An 18,581-nucleotide genomic window follows, 5' to 3' on the forward strand; every position below is an offset into this window, starting at 1 on the left:
ATGAAGAAAATGATAAGACACTGATGAAAGAAATTAAAGATGATACAAATAAATGGAGAGATATACCATGTTCCTGGATTGGATGAATCAACATTGTGAAAATGACTCTACTACCCAAAGCAATCTACAGATTCAGTGCAATCCCTATCAAACTACCCCTGGCATTTTTCACAGAACTAGAACAAAAAATTTCACAATTTGTATGGAAACACAAAAGACCCCAAATAGCCAAAGCAATCTTGAGAAAGAACACCAGAGCTGGAGGAATCAGGCTCCCTGACTTCAGACTACACTACAAAGCTACAGTAATCAAGACAGTATGGTAGTGGCACAAAAACAGAAAGATAGATCAATGGAAGAGGATAGAAAGCCCAGAGATAAACCCACGCACATATGGTCACCTTATCTTTGATAAAGGAGGCAGGAATGTACAGTGGAGAAAGGACAGCCTCTTCAATAAGTGGTGCTGGGAAAACTGGACAGGTACATATAAAAGTATGAGATTAGATAACTCCCTAACACCATACACAAAAATAAGCTCAAAATGGATTAAAGACCTAAATGTAAGGCCAGCAACTATCAAACTCTTAGAGGAAAACATATATACAGAACACTCTATGACATAAATCACAGCAAGATCCTTTTTGACCCACCTCATAGAAAAATGGAAATAAAAACAAAAATAAACAAATGGGACCTAATGAAACTTCAAAGCTTTTGCACAGCAAAGGAAACCATAAACAAGACCAAAAGACAGCCCTCAGAATGGGAGAAAATATTTGACAATGAAGCAACTGACAAAGGATTAATCTCCAAAATTTACAAGCAGCTCATGCAGCTCAATAAAAAAAAAACAAACAACCCAATCCAAAAATGGGCAGAAGACCTAAATAGACATTTCTCCAAAGAAGATATACAGACTGCCAACAAACACATGAAAGAATGCTCAACATCATTATTCATTAGAGAAAAGCAAATCAAAACTACTGTGAGATACCATCTCACACCAGTCAGAATGGCCATCATCAAAAAATGTAGAAACAATAAATGCTGGAGAGAGTGTGGAGAAAAGGGATCACTCTTGCATTGCTGGTGGGAATGTGAATTGGTACAGCCACTATGGAGAACAGTATGGAGGTCCCTTAAAAACTACAAATAGAACTACCATATGACCCTGTAATCCCACTACTGGGCATATACCCTGAGAAAACCATAATTCAAAAAGAGTCATGTACCAAAATGTTCACTGCAGCTGTATTTACAATAGCCAGGAGATGGGAACAACCTAAATGCTCATCATTGGATGAATGGATAAAGAAGATGTGGCACATATATACAATGGAATATTACTCAGCCATAAAAAGAAACTAATTTGAGCTATTTGTAATGAGATGGATGGACCTAGAGTCTGTCGTACGGAGTGAAGTAAGTCAGAAAGAGAAAGACAAATACCGTATGCTAACACATATATATGGAATTTAAGAAAAAAAATATCATGAAGAACTTACGGGTAAGACGGGAATAAAGACACAGACCTACTAGAGAATGGACTTGAGGATATGGGGAGAGGGAAGGGTAAGCTGTGACAAAGTGAGAGAGTGGCATGGACATATATACACTACCAAACGTAAAATAGATAGCTAGTGGGAAGCAGCCGCATAGCACAGGGAGATCAGCTCGGTGCTTTGTGACCACCTAGAGGGGTGGGATAGGGAGGGTGGGAGGGAGGCAGATGCAAGAGGGTAGAGCTATGAGAACATAGCAGAAACTAACACACCATTGTAAAGCAACTATACTCCAATAAAGATGTAAAAAAAAAAAATGGCAGGACAATAGTACCAAAAGCAATCTACAGATTTCATGAAATTTCCTATCAAAATACTGATAGTATTTTTCACAGAACTAGAACAAATAATTTTAAAATTTGTATGGAAACACAAAAGACCTTGAATTTCCAAAACAGTCTTAAGAAGAACAGAGCTGGAGGTATCACACTCCCTGACTTCAGACTCTACTAGAAAACTACAATAATCAAAATAGTATGGTACTGGCACAAAAACAGACACATATCTCAATGGAACAGAATAGAGAACTCTGATAAGCCCAATTTATTGTCAATTAATCTATGACAAAGGAGGCAAAAATATATAATGGAGAAAAGATAGTTTCTTCAAGTGGCACTGGAAAAACTGGACAGCTAAATGTAAAAGAATGAAATTAGAACATTCTCTAACACCATATACAAATATAAACTCAAAATGGATTAAAGATCTAAATGTAAGATGGGACAATAAAACCCCTAGAGGAAAACATAGGCAGAACACTGTTTGCAATAAATCGTAGCAATATTTTCTTGGATCTGCCTCCTAAGGCAAGGGAAACAAAAGCAAAAATAAACAAATGGGACATAATTAAACAAAATCTTTTACACAGCAAAGGGAACCATTGACAAAACAAAAAGACAACCTACTGAATGGGAAAAAATATTTACAAATGATATGACTGTTAAGGGGTTAATATCCAAAATGTATAAACATTTCATACAATTCAACATCAAAAAAGCAAACACCCAATTAAAAATGGTCAGAAGACGTGAATAGACATTTTTCCAAAGAAGACATACATATGGCCAACAGGTACATGAAAAGATGTTCAACATCACTAATCATCAGATAAATGCAAATTAAAACCACAGTGGAATATCACCTCACACCTGTCAGAAGGGCTATGATCAAAAAGAATACAAATTACAAATGTTGGGGAGGATGTGGAGAAAAGAGAACTCTTGTACACTTTTGGTGGGAATGTAAATTGGTGCAGCCACTATGGAAAACAGTATGGAGGTTTCTCAAAAAACTAAAAGTAGAACTACCACAGATCTGGCAATTGCACTCCTGGGTATATATATCCTTAAAAAACTGAAAACACTAATTTGAAAAGATACATACACCCCAATGTTCATAATAGCAGTATTTACAATTGCCAAGGTATAAAAGCAACCTAAGTATCCATCAACAGATGAATGGATAAAGAAGATGGGATATATATATATATATATATATATATACACACACACACACACACACACACAAAGGAATACTACTTAATCCTAAAAACGAATGAAATATTGCCATTTGCAGCAACAAGAATGGACTTAGAGAGCATTATGCTTATTTCAAAGACAGACAAAGACAAATATTGTATGATATCATTTATATGTGGAATCTAAAAAATAAAACAAACTAGGGAATATAACAAAAAAGAAACAGACTCACAGATATAGAGAACAAACTAGTGGTTACCAGTGGAGAGAAAAATGGGAGGAGGGGCAACATAAGAATAGGGGATTAAGAGGTATAAACTATTACACATAAAATAAGCTACAAGGGGCTTCCCTGGTGGCACAGTGGTTGGGAGTCTGCCTGCCGATGCAGGGGACGTGGGTTCGTTCCTGGTCCGGGAGGATCCCTTGTGCCATGGAGCGGCTGGGTCCATGAGCCATGGCTGCTGAGCTTGTGCGTCCGGAGCCTGTGCTCTGCAACAGGAGAGGCCACAGAAGTGAGAGGCCCACGTACCGCAAAAAAAAAAAAAAAAAAAAAGCTACAAGGATATATTGTACAACACAGGGAATATAACCAATATTTTACAATAACTGTAAATGGAGTATAATCTTTAAAAATTGTAAGTCACTATGTTGTACACCTGAGACTTCTATAACATTGTGAAATAACTATACTTCAACAAATAAGAAAGAAAGAGAGAAGGAGAGAAAGAGAAAGAAAGAAAGAAAGAAAGAAAGAAAGAAAGAAAGAAAGAAAGAAAGAAAGAAAGAAAGAAAGAAAGAAAGAAAGAAAGAAAGAGAAAGAAAAAAAAAGAAAAGAAAAGGAAAACTGCCAGCTAGACACTCAAGGGGCAGGATCAGAAGAGAGGGGGCAGGGTAAATTTTCCACCCCACCCCCAGTGTTTCTGGGCAGCCCTAGTGCTGGGTTCTTCAGCTGTCCATCATCCTGGAAGCAGCTGGTCCAGGTGGTGTCCTGACTCTCTGAGAGCTCCAGGTTCAAGGGCTTGTGGGCTTCAACATGATGGTTTGAAGTGAGAATGTCACCATTTTTGAGCCCCAATCGTTTTTCTTTGGCTCACTTGATATATCCGGACACTGGACAGATGGAGGTGGAATGGAGTGAGAGCAAGGCAAGGGCTAGAAGAAAGGATTGTGACTGGTTGGGTCCCTCTGGGGCAGTGACTAGAAGCATTTCACAGTTAGGAATGGGGGGCTGGGCTGTAGGGATGTCATGAGGGTCTCATTGTGACACACTCCTTGCCCAGTGGAGTGGGGATTGGCTAAGAAAACAGAATGGGGAGGATAAATCAGAGGTTGGTTGCCAGGACCTGAGCCCAACAGGGAGATGGGCTCAGAGAGATGGCGCTCCCAACCTCTTTGACCCCTTCACACCTCCTCTAACGAGAACTCCAACTTCCTCCCCTCTCTCTCTCCTCAGTAGGGCTCAGGGCAGGTGCCTGCTGATACTTCTGAGCCCAGCAGAAGCAGATCACAGGCTTCTCTTACTGTGGGTCAGTGGCAGGTGGGGCTGGCTGTACCATGCTAATGAGACCTGCCGAGAGAAGCCCGATGCATGGGGCTGCATTGAGGATGTCCCAGCCATCCCACATCCTCTCCCCATTTCCACTTGTGGCCCACCCACCTCCAGCTTCTCTCCTTGTTTGGGTCCTGCTCTTAGGTTTCCTTTAAAAAAAAGGCTCCCCTTTGACTTTCCTGGTGATCTGTCCCTGCATATCCGTGCCAACCTGGGGTCATCAGGCCTGCTTCAAAATGAGAGAAACCTGGTAGAGATGGTTCCTTGAATGTCCTGGACCACAGTGCAGGTGAGAAATACACCCTATCAGAGCAAAAAGGAATGGTCTCATAACAGCGTGATTTTGAAGATGGGGCTCAGAGTACACATGTTCCTTAAATTCAGTCTATGAGAGCCCCATAAAGATCATACTCTTTGCAAATTCTAGCAGACAGCTTGCCGCAGTTTGGGAGAGAGGCCTCAAAAGCATGACCACAACTCCTGGCCCCCATAACAGGTTCCAATATTGCACCATAGCTCCTCAGTTGGCAGGATGGCAGGTTTATGGGCTTCTTCTACATGAAGAGCTTCACTTCCATCACTGGGGCCCACCTGGGGAATCCCCAAGAACCGCTCTGCAAAGGTACAATCAAATGCCCACTCTGCACCTCTGAAATCATTCACGAACAAAACATGTATAAATTGACCTGTCTTCTGTGTGTGGCTTCCTATGTGGCAGATATTGAAGATAAAAGGCAAAAGTAAGACTCTGTTCCTTTCCTTTAGGAGCTCGTGGTTCATTGGATGAGCCAGAGAAGGAAACAATAATTGACTCTAATCAGAGACAGAGTGTGGCCACAGTGGGGGAGAGGAGTGAGCACACAGGTAGGAAGTCCAGAGAAGAGGGCTGGCACAGACCACTGAAATCAGTGCAGACTTCCTGGGAGAGATGTGAGATTTGGAGGAAGAATGAGATTTTTAAGTGGGGTGGGAAGAGTGTTCCAGGGAGAGGTATTGTGTGGCCAGTGCCCTTCTTCCTTGATCCCCTTCATATCTGCAGCCATTCCCTTCTCAACTCTCTCCTTGCTCAGCACAGCCACAGTGACTCTTCTAATCACAATGCTCAAAACTCCCACTTCTACAAAGAACATCACGGTTGGTGACTCTGCTTCTTCTGACTCGACCTCCCTTCTCTGCTCTTTCCTGTCTCTTGTGTTCTTCCCACCTACCCAACCTCCACACTCCCAAGACAGCTGGTAGAAAATTACACTCCTGAATCCCACTTTTGCTTGTGTATGATTTGAATATTTTCTGAGTCAACATGGTGAACATATTTCTCAAAATTTGCTATGAGAGATTAAGTCTAAAGCAGACTCTGCCCCTTAGAATATAAATTCACCTACAAGGAGAAAGGAAAGGGACAACTGCCCACCCTTTTGTTTGCTGAGTGTCCTTATGCACCCTTCAACACATGTTAGAACTTATATAAAACAATGTAACTGTGTATTTCCACCAAACAAAATACTGCTTTCTTCTGTATCTGAAGACATTTTCACCCTCTCTCCATAATAAGGAAATGCACAGTTCCAACAGTCATTATATACATTGCTGACTATATTAATTATTCTTCAGAATTCATCATGGCTCCACTGAATATTCTGTTACCTGAAAACTAAATTATAAAATTAAATTCCAAGCCAAGGCAATTTTGAGAAAGAAAAAACAGAGCTGGAGGAGTCAGAATCCCTGGCTTCAGACTATACTACAAAGGTACAGTCAACAAAACAGTATGGTACTGGCACAAAAACAGAAATATAGATTAATGGAACAGGATAGAAAGCCCAGAAATAAACCCATGCACCTATGGTCAATGAATCTACTACAAAGGAGGTAAGACTATACAGTGGAGAAAAGACAGTCTCTTCAATAAATGGTGCTGGGAAAACTGGCCAGCTACATGTAAAAAAAATTAAATTAGAACATTCTTTAACACCATGCAGAAAAATAAACTCAAAATCAATTAAAGACATAAATGTAAGACTGGATACTATAAAACTCTTAGAGAAAAGTATAGGCAGAGCTCTCTTTAACATAAATTGCAGCAATATCTTTTTTGATCCATCTCCTAGCATAATGGAAATAAAAACAAATGGGACCTAATTAAACTCAAAAGCTTTTGCACAGCAAAGGAAACAATAAACAAAAGTAAACGACAACCCAAAGAATGGGAGAAAATATTTGCAAACCATGTGACCGACAAGGGATTAATCTTCAATATTTACAAACAGCTCATGTGGCTCAATATAAAAAAAAACCCAAACAACCCGACCAAAAAATGGACAGAAGACTGAAACAGACATTTGTTCAAAGAAGACATACTGATGGCCAACAGGCACATGAAAAGATTCTCAACATCACTAATTATTAGAGAAACGAAAATCAAAATTACAATGAGATATCACCTCACACCAATCAGAAAGGCCATCATTAAAAAGTCTACAAACAATAAATGCTAGAAAGGATGTGGAGAAAAGGGAACCCTCCTACACTTCTGGTGGAAATGTGCATTGGTTCAGCCACTATGGAGAACAGTATGGAGGTTCCTTAAGAAACTAAAAATAGAGCTACTCTATGATCCAGTAATCCCACTCCTGAGCATAAATCTGGAGAAAAACACGGTTTGAAAAGACACGCATCCCAATGTTCATTACAGTGCTGTTTACAATATCCAAGACATAGAAGCAACCTAAATGTCTGTCGATAGATCAATGGATAAAGAAGATGTGGTACATATATACAATGGAATATTACTCATCCATAAAAAAGAATGAAATAATGCCATTTGCAGCAAAATGGATGGACCTGGAGATTATCATACTAAGTAAGGCAAAGAAATACAAATATATGACATTGCTTATATGAGGAATCTTAAAAACAATGATACAAATGAACTTATTTATAAAACAGAAACAGACTCACAGATTTAGAGAACAAATTTATGGTTACCAGGGGGGGAAATGTTGGGGGGGAGGGATAGATTGGGAATTTGGGATTGACATGTACACACTGCTATATTTAAAATAGATAGCCAACAAGGGCCTACTGTATAGCACAGGGAACTCTGCTCAATTCTCTGTAATAATCTAAATGAGAAAGGAATTTGAGAAAGAATCGATACATGTATATGTATAACTGAATCACTCTGCTGTACACCTGAATCTAACACAACGTTGTTAATCAGCTATACTCCAATATAAAATTTTTAAAATTTTTAAATTAAAAATTTAAAAAAGAAAAAAATTAAATCTAATAATTTGTATATATGTAAAACAGTGGTAGGAGAGAAAAGATCAAAATGGTGAATATGTACTATCAACACATACATATTACAAGCAAAGAAAAAATGCAAAGCTATTGTCATACTTGTTCCTGTAATTTGTCAGGGGGCCCTGATTAAAATCTGTAGCTTCTTTCTTTCACTACTTATTCTGTATTTCCCCTGCCCTCACTCAGAACCTCAATTAGTCTCAGTTCTGTATCAAGTGGAGTGATCCAAAACTATATTCCCAAAGGGTCTGAGTCCTCAATCCTGCCACCTTTTAGTTGTAGTAGTTTTCCATTAATCTTTAAAATTGAGCATGGAAGCACAAAGAGGCACCCCAAGAATCCCCTGGGTTCCTAACATAGCCTTCATTGCCCCCACTGGGTAGCAGCAACCTCCCTTGCCCCTTGGAAATCAGGATCAATCACACTGGACAGTACTCTCTTTTTGTTGGTTCAATGGAATAAAGAGTATAAAGTATTCAGATAGAAGTCTCGTAATTGCTAGGTCCTCTGATATTAATTCCTTGAGCACTAACCCTCTGAACTATCATAACTCTAAGTTGCTGGGACAAAATACAAAAATTCTGCAAATGGGTTACTAGATGTAATTGCCACAGGAGCCACACCCAATTCTATTCCTCACTCACAGAGCAATGTATTCCGGCCATAGGGGAGACAACACCATATAATTGTCTCTGACACAAAGTATATACTGTTTAAACTGTTAAACACAGCCGAACCTCTCCCAATAGACGCCACACTGAATCTAAGCCCTTCTACCTTTCAATTAGGCCAGCCACTTCCAGGTGATGGGGTGCGTGGTAAGAGCACTTAATGTTATGGGCATGAGTCCATTGCTGAACATTCTTTGCTGTGAAATGAGCTTCTTGATTCAATACAACAGTGGGTGAATTATCATGAAAGTGCATAAGGCATCCTGTGAGTCCACAGATGCTGTTGCTGGCAGAAGCATTACAGGCAAGGAAGGAAAATCCTTTGTACTTCAGGGTCACCCCTGCAGTGCTAATAGCTGGCCACTTTTCTGTATTACCAGCTAATTTTGCAGACCCAGATGTAAACCAGTTTCAAGTGTTTTCCTCAGTCAGTTGGTCATCAGGAACATTTCATAAGGCCATAAGCATGGATCAAAAGAGAGCAGAAAATGCAACAGGAATTCATGTCAAAGGAGTCTGAGCCCCCTGCTCGTGCAACCTACTCAGGTTTTCCCAACTTACTCAAATCTGATCTCTTACATACCATTTACGTTTGATGTTAAATTGCTTCTACACATGCTCAAACTTATGGCCAAGTGTGTTCATTATGGGAAGTTCAGGCCACAGGACTACCTCATGTTCTGAAGTTAGGAGTTCAGTATCTACCAAGGCCCAGTAGCAAACCAGAAGCTACTCTCAAAAAGAGAATAGTTATCTCCAGAAGTGGATATTTTCTAAAAACCCCCAGAAATCAAGCTGTTGTTCTCCTGTTCATGTTTGTGAGAATCTCCATACATCAACTGTATTTGCCACACTTTGAGCATCATTGGACCTGCTGGAGCATAAGCACCAGGTTGTAGAGCAGCTTGTATTACAGCCTGGACTTATCACAGAGCTTCATTTTTCTCTGGTTTAACTTGAAACTGTCCTTCTCATGAGCAACTCTGTAGATGAGTCAAGAGAGTATACTCACCTGTGATATATGTTGCCTCTCAATTCCAAAAAGGTCTACCAAGAGTTATGTACCTTTGTTCATGGCAGGTGGTACAAGGTGTGGAACCTGGTCTTTTGCCACAGACTACTGAAACCCTGGAAACTACACTCAGGTGACAACTCCCTGGATTTTCATTGGCTGTATCTCCCATAATGTGGTTCATATATGTCTTAATAAAGGCATCTAAAGTTCTTCTTCCTGCTCATCAAATCCAATCAGCATAATCTTAATATAGTGAACCAGTGTTATGTTTTGTGGAATGTCAAGTCAATATCTCTGTAGACTATATTATGGCAGAGAAAAGAATAGACCTGGCCCCATGGTGCTGTGAAGGTATGTGGTGACCACTGATAGGTAAAAGCAACTTTCTGGTGGTCCTTGCAAGTTGATATGAAGAAAAAGGCATTAGCTGGGTCAGCAGCTATATACAAAGTTCCAGGGGCCATTTTGATTTGCTCCAGGAACATTTTAATTTTTTTTATATTTTATTATTTTTAAAAATATTTACTTATTTATTTGGTTGCTCTGGGTCTTAGTTGCGGCATGCAGGATCTTCCTTGTGGCATGTGGGATCTTTAGTTGCAGCATGTGGGTCTTTTTAGTTGTGGCATGTGAACTCTTAGTTGCGGCATGCATGCAGGATCTAGTTCCCTGACCAGGGATCGAACCCGGGCCCCCTGCATTGGGAGAACAGATCCATATAACCACTGGACCACCAGGGAAGTCCCTCCAGTAAAATTTTTAAATCTGACCTTGCAATCATAATTAGAGTCCCTGACTCAGTTAATAATAACCCACAGTCAATCTCCAAAATTCATTTGAGCTCTGCACATGCCAAACTGGTGAGTTTAAATATGATAGATATCACCATCCCTGCTTCTTTCAAGTCTTGGACTGTGGCATTAATCCATAGAGTTCCCTGAGTGATGCTGTTTTTCTTCTGGTTTTCTGTTTTACTTCTTAGTAGGGAGGGGAAGTTGTAGGGTCTTTCATTTGTCAAGTTTACACACCAAAAAGGCAAGGCACAGGCTGGGTTATACCCACTGCTGAGGAGCCAATTCTAGACTGCAGCTAAGCAGTTTTATATTCTGTAACTCTATTCTGAGGGGTGGTGGTGGATGGGACAGGAAGCCTCATACTTCCTCAGAACCCAAGAGGCAGTGGCAGCCTTCAGGGAACATAGGAAAGTGAGTAAGAAATGGCCCAGAGCCTCTCTCACAGACCTTCCATCCTCTTGTGTTCCGGGTGGGGGAGGGGTCACAAGGTGTTCTGCCAAAAGTCAGATTACCTGTGATTCAAACCTTTGCCTGTGAGGCTTATGTTGTTATATGCAAGGTTGCCAGGGTGCCCAGGTGGAGCCATTCCCCTACATGTCCACACCCTTTGGCCTTTTACATATTCAACCAAGAATTCTTGGTAGCAAAGGCCATCCCATCACATACTCTAAGTAACTGATAATGGACAATCACATTGTCCTGGACTTTCTGCTGGCCAGTTACTGTGGTGTGTGTGTGTGGTTGCCAACACCTCATGCTGCACCTGGGTTTACGACATAGTTAACTGACTTGGCCCAGATGGAGAGTCATACTAGCATAGACCCTCTTGTCCAGTGTTGCCCAAGACATGAAACAGATTCGGTCTAAGTCTCTATCAGTGCACTTATGCTATAGAATTTAGAAGAATCAGTAGTCAATGAGAAATGTACAAAAATGTCTAACAATAATATCAGTGTCCACAAAGTCAATTTTGTTCTGTTGTTTCAAGTGGAGGCTATTCCTTTCTGATATCAGTGGCTATTGGGAGGTTTCTGATGAAGATTCAATGCTGGCCAGCATATTGGAGGGTGGCGGTGGCAGTCTGGGTTAAATTGGCCAAATTCCCTGCAGACAAATAGCTCAGAGTGAGATTAGGTACCTCCCTTTACCCCTGACATCCCAGGCTCTAAAGTGTTTTCTTCCCATCAGCCAGGGTCCTTCCACAGCCAGATAATCAGAATGACCGGTTCCTGCACCTGTCACTCCATCATGTTTGAAGAATCCTTCCCGTGTCTTACCCACACCATAAACTCAGATTCATCCTAATGTGGCTCAGCAGTATATATACTTTGTACTACTCTTGAAAATTTCTCTCACCCCCTGATGTGTGGTCGCAACAGGACCACCTTAGGAGTTGTGGTGGAATATGAAAACCTCATATTCCTGATCATTATTATAGGCACAATTGCCTCAATTCAACAAATATAGCCAGATGGCAAAAGAAACACCAGATAAGAGTTACCCACCCTCCGTTCTTTTTTGCTACTCTGAAACTCCAGTAGCCCAGTTTCCCAAGAGGTAAGCATGGGAGGTACAGAAAGAAGGGTTAATTATGCAGTATGGGAATCTTACAAGCAGTCTAGGTCTCCTCCATCCCCCAGCATGACCAACATTCTATTTAAATAGGTGGTACTATTTCTAGGAATTGCTACTTTTAGATCCCAAAGTGTCTTTATGAAGAGTATGCTCCGCTGGGAGCTGAGCCTACTTTGTCAGTTATCTTGGTCAGTTTTTCCTTTCAGAGGGGCCCATTCCATCCTTTTAGGGCACCTGCTACCTGGCAGTACAGGTTTGACAAGCTTGTGTATTCCAGTGATGTTCATCATCGAAAGATCCTTTCTCTTTGGCATCCACATGGGTCACAGAGGGTTTGGGTCTTGTGCAATGTGCTGCCATAAGGTTTGTCCCCATAGAAAATGAAACTTTTTCATCCAGTTGTCCCACCACAGTGACTGCCTCAGTTGCCTCAGAGTCAGTGAAAATATAATAAGGTGCACTTGGGCTGGGGGTGGGGGGTTGTTTCCAGGCAAGCATTACAGTCTACAGCTCCCTCCAACTGAGCAGAGTTCCCTTTACCATGCACAGTTTTAAGCAGTTTTATTTGGGTATACCCCATCATCCTTTAATTAGCTAGTCTGTCTGTGAACCAGGCCCAGGTAACCTCAGGAAACTGGGTGTAACAAAGCCTGGAAGAAGCTGGAGTGGCTGGCACAGACCCTCCATCTAAGATAGCCGTGTTTGGCCAATGAGTGGGCACTTTTTCATGTACCTGTCAGATGTCATTAATGCCTGGTTTAATTTCCTGGATATACCATTTCCATTAGTAATGGAGGCTTGTTTGGCAATACCCACTTTGTTGGTGTTCTTATTTCTGACCCATCTCAGGATAGGGATGTCAGTGTGTAGTACCACCTGCTGTTACTTTTTTAGCTTTTCAGTATCCACTAGAACCCAATAATAAGCACTGACAGTCTCTCAAATGGAGTATACCAGGTGGCAGTGTCAGGCACAGGTACTGCAAAGTGACATTCTCAAGTTGTTAAAAACATCATTCTCGGGAATTCCCTTGCGATCCAGTGGTTAGGACTCCGGTTTCACAGCTGGGGCCCGGGTTCGATCCCCGTTTGGGAAACTAAGATCCCACGAGCCAGGCAGCATGGCCAAAAAAACAAAACAAACAAGAAAAAACCATAATTCTCTGCACCAGTGCTGGGTTGAGGGCTCCTGGGCTCCCCCACTTGTGAGTGGGCGGCCATCAGGCATGGAGTCCGGCGCCTGTGATAATGGGTTTAAAAAAATCCATCTTGAAGAAGAAAGATCTTAAGCAATATAAATTCAGAAGCTCATGAAAAGAGGCCTCCAATCCTAACGTCTTCAAAACGAGATATATCACCTCATATTGCAAATGTTGGCGAAATGAAGCATTACTTGTGTGGCTGCTGTGAGCTTTCAACAATGTAGCAGCCACATTTCCCATTCGGAAAGTCCTCTTTCCAGTGACAGCTATATGGAATCAAAACCCGGGATGCAGTATTTCACTTGAGGAGGGATGGATTTCGAAACTTGTATCCCAGAATCCTTCTCCCATTAATGCAGAAGACAGCTATGCTGACACTTACGTTTTGCCTCTATGAGGATTTATCTTGCCTTCCCGGTAAGCCTATCAGTTCCCCGGAGTTTGCAATCCTGAGCCCAGCAGCAGTACTTGGGGGGTCAACAGAAGAAATTTTCACTCCATTGGAAAGAGTTCAAATATTGCTTCAAGACCACAAGCATCACGACAAATTTACAAACACCTACCAGGCTTTCAAGGCACTGAAATGCCATGGAATTAGTATTTATCGAGGTTTGGTGCCCATTCTTTTCTGTAACAGATTCAACAATGTCTTTTCTTTCTGTTTTTTGGCCTTTGAGGTCCCATTAAGGAGCATCCGTCTCCACTGTAGGTATCATGGAGGTGGGTGGTATGTCCTTCTAGCCCTCTCGGCCGGTGACAAGAGGGAACAAGACAGAGCTTTTCTAATGTCTGAACGATGTTCTCGGGAAGTGAAGCTGGGTTGGGGGGTTGGGTGGGAGGCCGATGGCTGCGTCCACACGGGCCTCCAGGCAGGCGTTGTGGGCCGGTGTCCGAGTCTTGGGGCAGCGTGGCTGAGGTTGAAGGACTGCGTGTATCTGTCCAGCAAGGCTGCCACCATCTCGGGAGCCTGAGGGCCTTGAAGGCCGAGATTCCTTTCCCTGCCCAGGCTCGCCGCTGGGAGTGAGCAACTCAGAGAACTGGATGGCAGACCCACCGCAAGGTACTGGAGACGGGAGCAGCATCCCCCCAACTCCCCCCGCCACCGGTGCTGCAGACTAGTGAAGGGCTGCCAGCGTGTGATCATCAACAGCTGAGTATGGGACAGGCACATTGGCCTGCTAGGAGGTATTTTGGGGGGGGGGACGGCGGGTTGGGGCATTTTTTTGTTTGTTTTTGAAGTCTATTTATTGAGTAAAAATGAAATCATTGTCAGACAGTAAATTCAGTTTGGTTCAAATTTGGCTGATGTTCATTTGCAGCAGAGATGAATGGAGGTGAAGAGAAGACACAGTGACGCTGGCAAGGGGACACCGAACAAAACCATTCTCTGCTGATTATAAAAGCAGGCATCATGCAGCCAGCGTGAGTCACCTAGCAAAGGGGGACATGACGTTTAATAAGCAGGGATAAAACCAAAGTAATTAATAACTTTCAAGAAAAGAGAGGCCAGAGCTTTTAGAGGACAAGATGCAGAAGGGGCTCGTTGGAGAACAGTGTTGGGTGCAGAGCTGCCAGCTCACTTGGGGAACACAGTGATCACATCATCGGATCCCTCAGGTGGAGTGACCCACTCTCAGGCATGCTTTTCACAGTAGATCTGTTCCTCCACAAAGAAATGGTCTTTCTGTTTCAGGTTGGTGCCACAGTCGGTGCACACATAACACTCAGGGTGGTGGGGAAGGTCCCGCAGCTTCAAAAAACACACCGGCAATGCCAATGCCACATTTATCACACATGAGCAATTTCTGGGTATTTCCAATTCATGCAGCCACTTTGGTGACTGGAGCCTTAACAGTTCTGAATCCTGATGGCTTGTTGGGATCCCCTTTCTCCTCAGACTCCAAGATTTCCTGCAAAACCAGGAATGAAGAGAACTGTTTCAGAGCCTCATTTAACTCCTGTTTCTCTGAAGAAGACTTCAGAATCTTTGTCAATGACAAGTCTGCTTGGAAGCTGAGAATGGTCTAAGGCTCTGCCATTCATCTCCTGCCCACTGGCTGCTTTCTTTGACTCCAAGGCATAGTTGAAGTTGGAGATGTTTTCAGAAGAGTAGAAGTCAGCTGGGTTGTTGTACTGGTTTGTGATGACCCTGGGGGTAGAACTGGAGGCAGGTGAGATGGTAAAGAGCATGGAACTTTTGTTGTGGGCGCTTCCTATATGTAGGACCTCTTGGGGTTCAGAGACTAAATTCATCTTATATGAGTGATGTTTCCCTTCCTCTGTCACCAGAGGAGACCATATTTTCTTTCAGATCTGGCTACTATGAGAGTCACATTGTCTGTGCAGCCCTTGATTTTGTTCTGAGCTTCCAAGTGCATCATATTGCTGGTATTTTCCCCATCAATGGCTGTGATTACACACAGAATTAGCTATAGCAGCCTTGCTTCTGGGAGTGACCCAGGAACTAGTGAGAGGCTGCTTGAAATCCTTGCCCCCCACAAGGCAGAAGCTCCAGGGTCCCTGGCCATGAGGATTATTTGTGGCGATGATGGGTGGCAACCCGAGGGGACAGATGGGGCAGGACACAGAGTGATGCACTGTGCTCCCCGGCAGCTGTTCTGCTAGGAGGTTTTGAATGCTGAAGAATGGCGATCAGCAGTGCAGAGTTTTAAATCTAGCGACAGCAACAGTAAACCAGCCAGCCCAAGAAGAGGTTATGCTGCAGCAGGAGCAGAATAAAATAAAACAAAAAAGATGAAAAAGTACACCTACATGTTCCTAGATGGAATTATGTAACAAAAATAATCGTATCAGTGTGGTAGATTGAGTTACAGCCTCCATTTATGACTTCCTTCTGTTGTGTTACAGACCCACACCTTTCCCAATGCCTCAGGGTAGGAAGACAGGAATTCTTCACTTCTGAATTTTAAACTAAGTCATATGATTGTCTTGGCCACTGAGATGTTGGTAGACAAGATGCAAGCTAATGATAAAAGTGTTTGCATGAATGGGAAATTGGTTCAAGATGGTGGAATAGAAGGACGTGTGCTCACTCCCTCTTGCAAGAGCACTAGAATCACAACTAACTGCTGAAAAATCATCAAAAGGAAGACCCTGGAACTCACCAAAAAAGATACCCCACATCCAAATACAAAGGAGAAACCACAATGAGATGGTAGGAGGGGTGCAATCACAATAAAATCAAATCCCATAACCACTGGGTAGGTCACTCACAAACTGAAGAACAATTATACCACAGAAGTCCACCCACTGGAGTGAAGGTTCTGAGCCTCACGTGAGGCTTCCCAACCTGGGGTTCCGGAAATGGGAGGAGGAATCCCCAGAGGATCATTCTTTGAAGGCTAGCGGGATTTGATTGCACGACTTTGACAAGACTGGGGAAAACAGAGACTCCACTTTTGGAGGGGACACACAAAGTAGTGTGTGCATCAGGAAGCAGGGGGAAGGAGCAGTGACCCAATAGGAGGCTGAACCAGATCTACCAGATAGTATTGGAGGGACTCCTGCAGAGGTGGGGGTGGTTGTGGTTCACTGTGGGGACAAGGACACTGGCAGCAGAAGCTCTGGGAAGTATTCTTGGAATGAGCCCTCCCAGAGTCCACCATTAGCCCCACCAAAGAGCCTGTAGCCTCCAGTGCTGAATCGCCTCAGGCAAAAAACAAACAGGGAGGGAACTCAGCCCCACCCATTAGCAGAAAGCAGATTAAAGTTTTACTGAGCTCTGCCCACAAAAGCAACACTCAGCTCTACCCACCACCAGTCCCTCCCATCAGGAAACTTGCACAAGCCTCTTACATAGCCTCATCCACCAGAGGGCAGACAGCAGAAGCAAGAAGAACTACAATCCTGCAACCTGTGGAACAAAAACCACATTCACAGAAAGACAGACAAAATGAAAAGGCAGAGGGCTATGTACCAAATGAAGGAACAAGATTAAAACCCCAGAAAAACAACTAAATGAAGTGGAGATAGGCAACCTTTCAGGAAAAGAATTCAGATTAATGATAGTGAAGATGATCCAGGATTTCAGAAAAAGAATGGAGGCAAAGATTGAGAAGATGGGAGAAATGTTTATCAAAGACCAAGAAGAATTAAAGAACAAACAAACAGAGATGAACAATACAATAACTGAAATGAAAAATACACTAGAAGGAATAAATAGCAGAATAACTGAGGCAGAAGAATGGATAAGTGACCTGGAAGACAGAATGGGGGAATTCACTGTCTTGGAACAGGATAAAGAAAAAAGAATGAAAAGAAATGAAGACAGCCTAAGAGACCTCTGGGGCAACATTAAATGCACCAGCATTGTCATTATAGGGGTCCCAGAAGGAGAAGAGAGAGAGAAAGGACCCAAGAAAATATTTGAAGAGATTATAGTTGAAAACTTCCCTAACATGGGAAAGGAAATACCACGCAAGTCCAGGAAAGGCAGAGAGTTCCAGGCAGGATAAACCCAAAGAGAAACATGCCAAGACACATAGTAATCAAACTGGCAAAAATTAAAGACAAAGAAAACTTACTGAAAGCAACAAGGGAAAAACGACAAATAACATACAAGGGAACTCCGTAAGGTTAACAGTTGATTTCTCAGCAGAAACTATACAACCCAGAAGGGAGTGGCATGATATATTTAAAGATATGAACAGGAAAAACCTACAACCAAAATTACTGTACCCAGCAAGGACTTCATTCAGATTCAGTGGAGAAATCAAAAGCTTTACAGATAACCAAAAGCTAAGAGAATTCAGCACCACCAAACCAACTCTACAACAAATGCTAAAGGAACTTCTCTAAGTGGGAAACACAAGAAAAGAAAAGGACCTACATAAACAAACCCCCCAAAATTAATAAAATGCTAATAGGAATATACATATTGATAATTACCTTAAAAGTGAATGGATTAAATGCTCTAACCAAAAGACACAGGCTTGCTGAATAGATAAAAAAAAAAACAAGACCGATCTATATGCTGTCTACAGGAGACCCATTTCAGACCTAGGGACACATACAGACTGAAAGTGACAGGATGGAAAAAGATATTCCATGCAAATGGAAATCAAAAGAAAGCTGGTGGAGCAACACTCATATAAGATAAAATAGACTTTAAAATAAATAATGTTACAAGAGACAAGGAAGGACACTACATAATGATCAAGGGATTAATCCAAGAAGAAGATATAACAATTATAATTATATATGCACCCAACATAGGAGTATTTCAATATATAAGACAAATGCTAACAGCTCTAAAAGAGGAAATCGACAGTAACACAGTAATAGTGACGGACTTTAAAACCTCACTAAAACCAATGGACAGATCATCCAGAGAGGAAATTAATAAGGAAACACAAGCTTTAAATGACACAATAGACCAAATAGATTTAATTGATATTTATAGAA

At 42.0% G+C, this 18,581-nt stretch overlaps 2 pseudogenes; one reads left to right on the forward strand and one right to left on the reverse strand.

Moving 5' to 3' along the window:
• The first annotated feature begins 11,852 nt into the window (after positions 1-11,852).
• LOC115861549 (mitochondrial nicotinamide adenine dinucleotide transporter SLC25A51-like) lies at positions 11,853-13,866 on the forward strand (annotated as a pseudogene).
• An 867-nt stretch (positions 13,867-14,733) lies between these two features.
• LOC115861550 (PDZ and LIM domain protein 1 pseudogene) overlaps positions 14,734-18,581 on the reverse strand; it is a 197,063-nt pseudogene continuing 193,215 nt past the window's right edge.

Source organism: Globicephala melas, chromosome 15 (assembly GCF_963455315.2).
Source record: "Globicephala melas chromosome 15, mGloMel1.2, whole genome shotgun sequence".
Lineage (NCBI taxonomy): Eukaryota > Metazoa > Chordata > Mammalia > Artiodactyla > Delphinidae > Globicephala > Globicephala melas.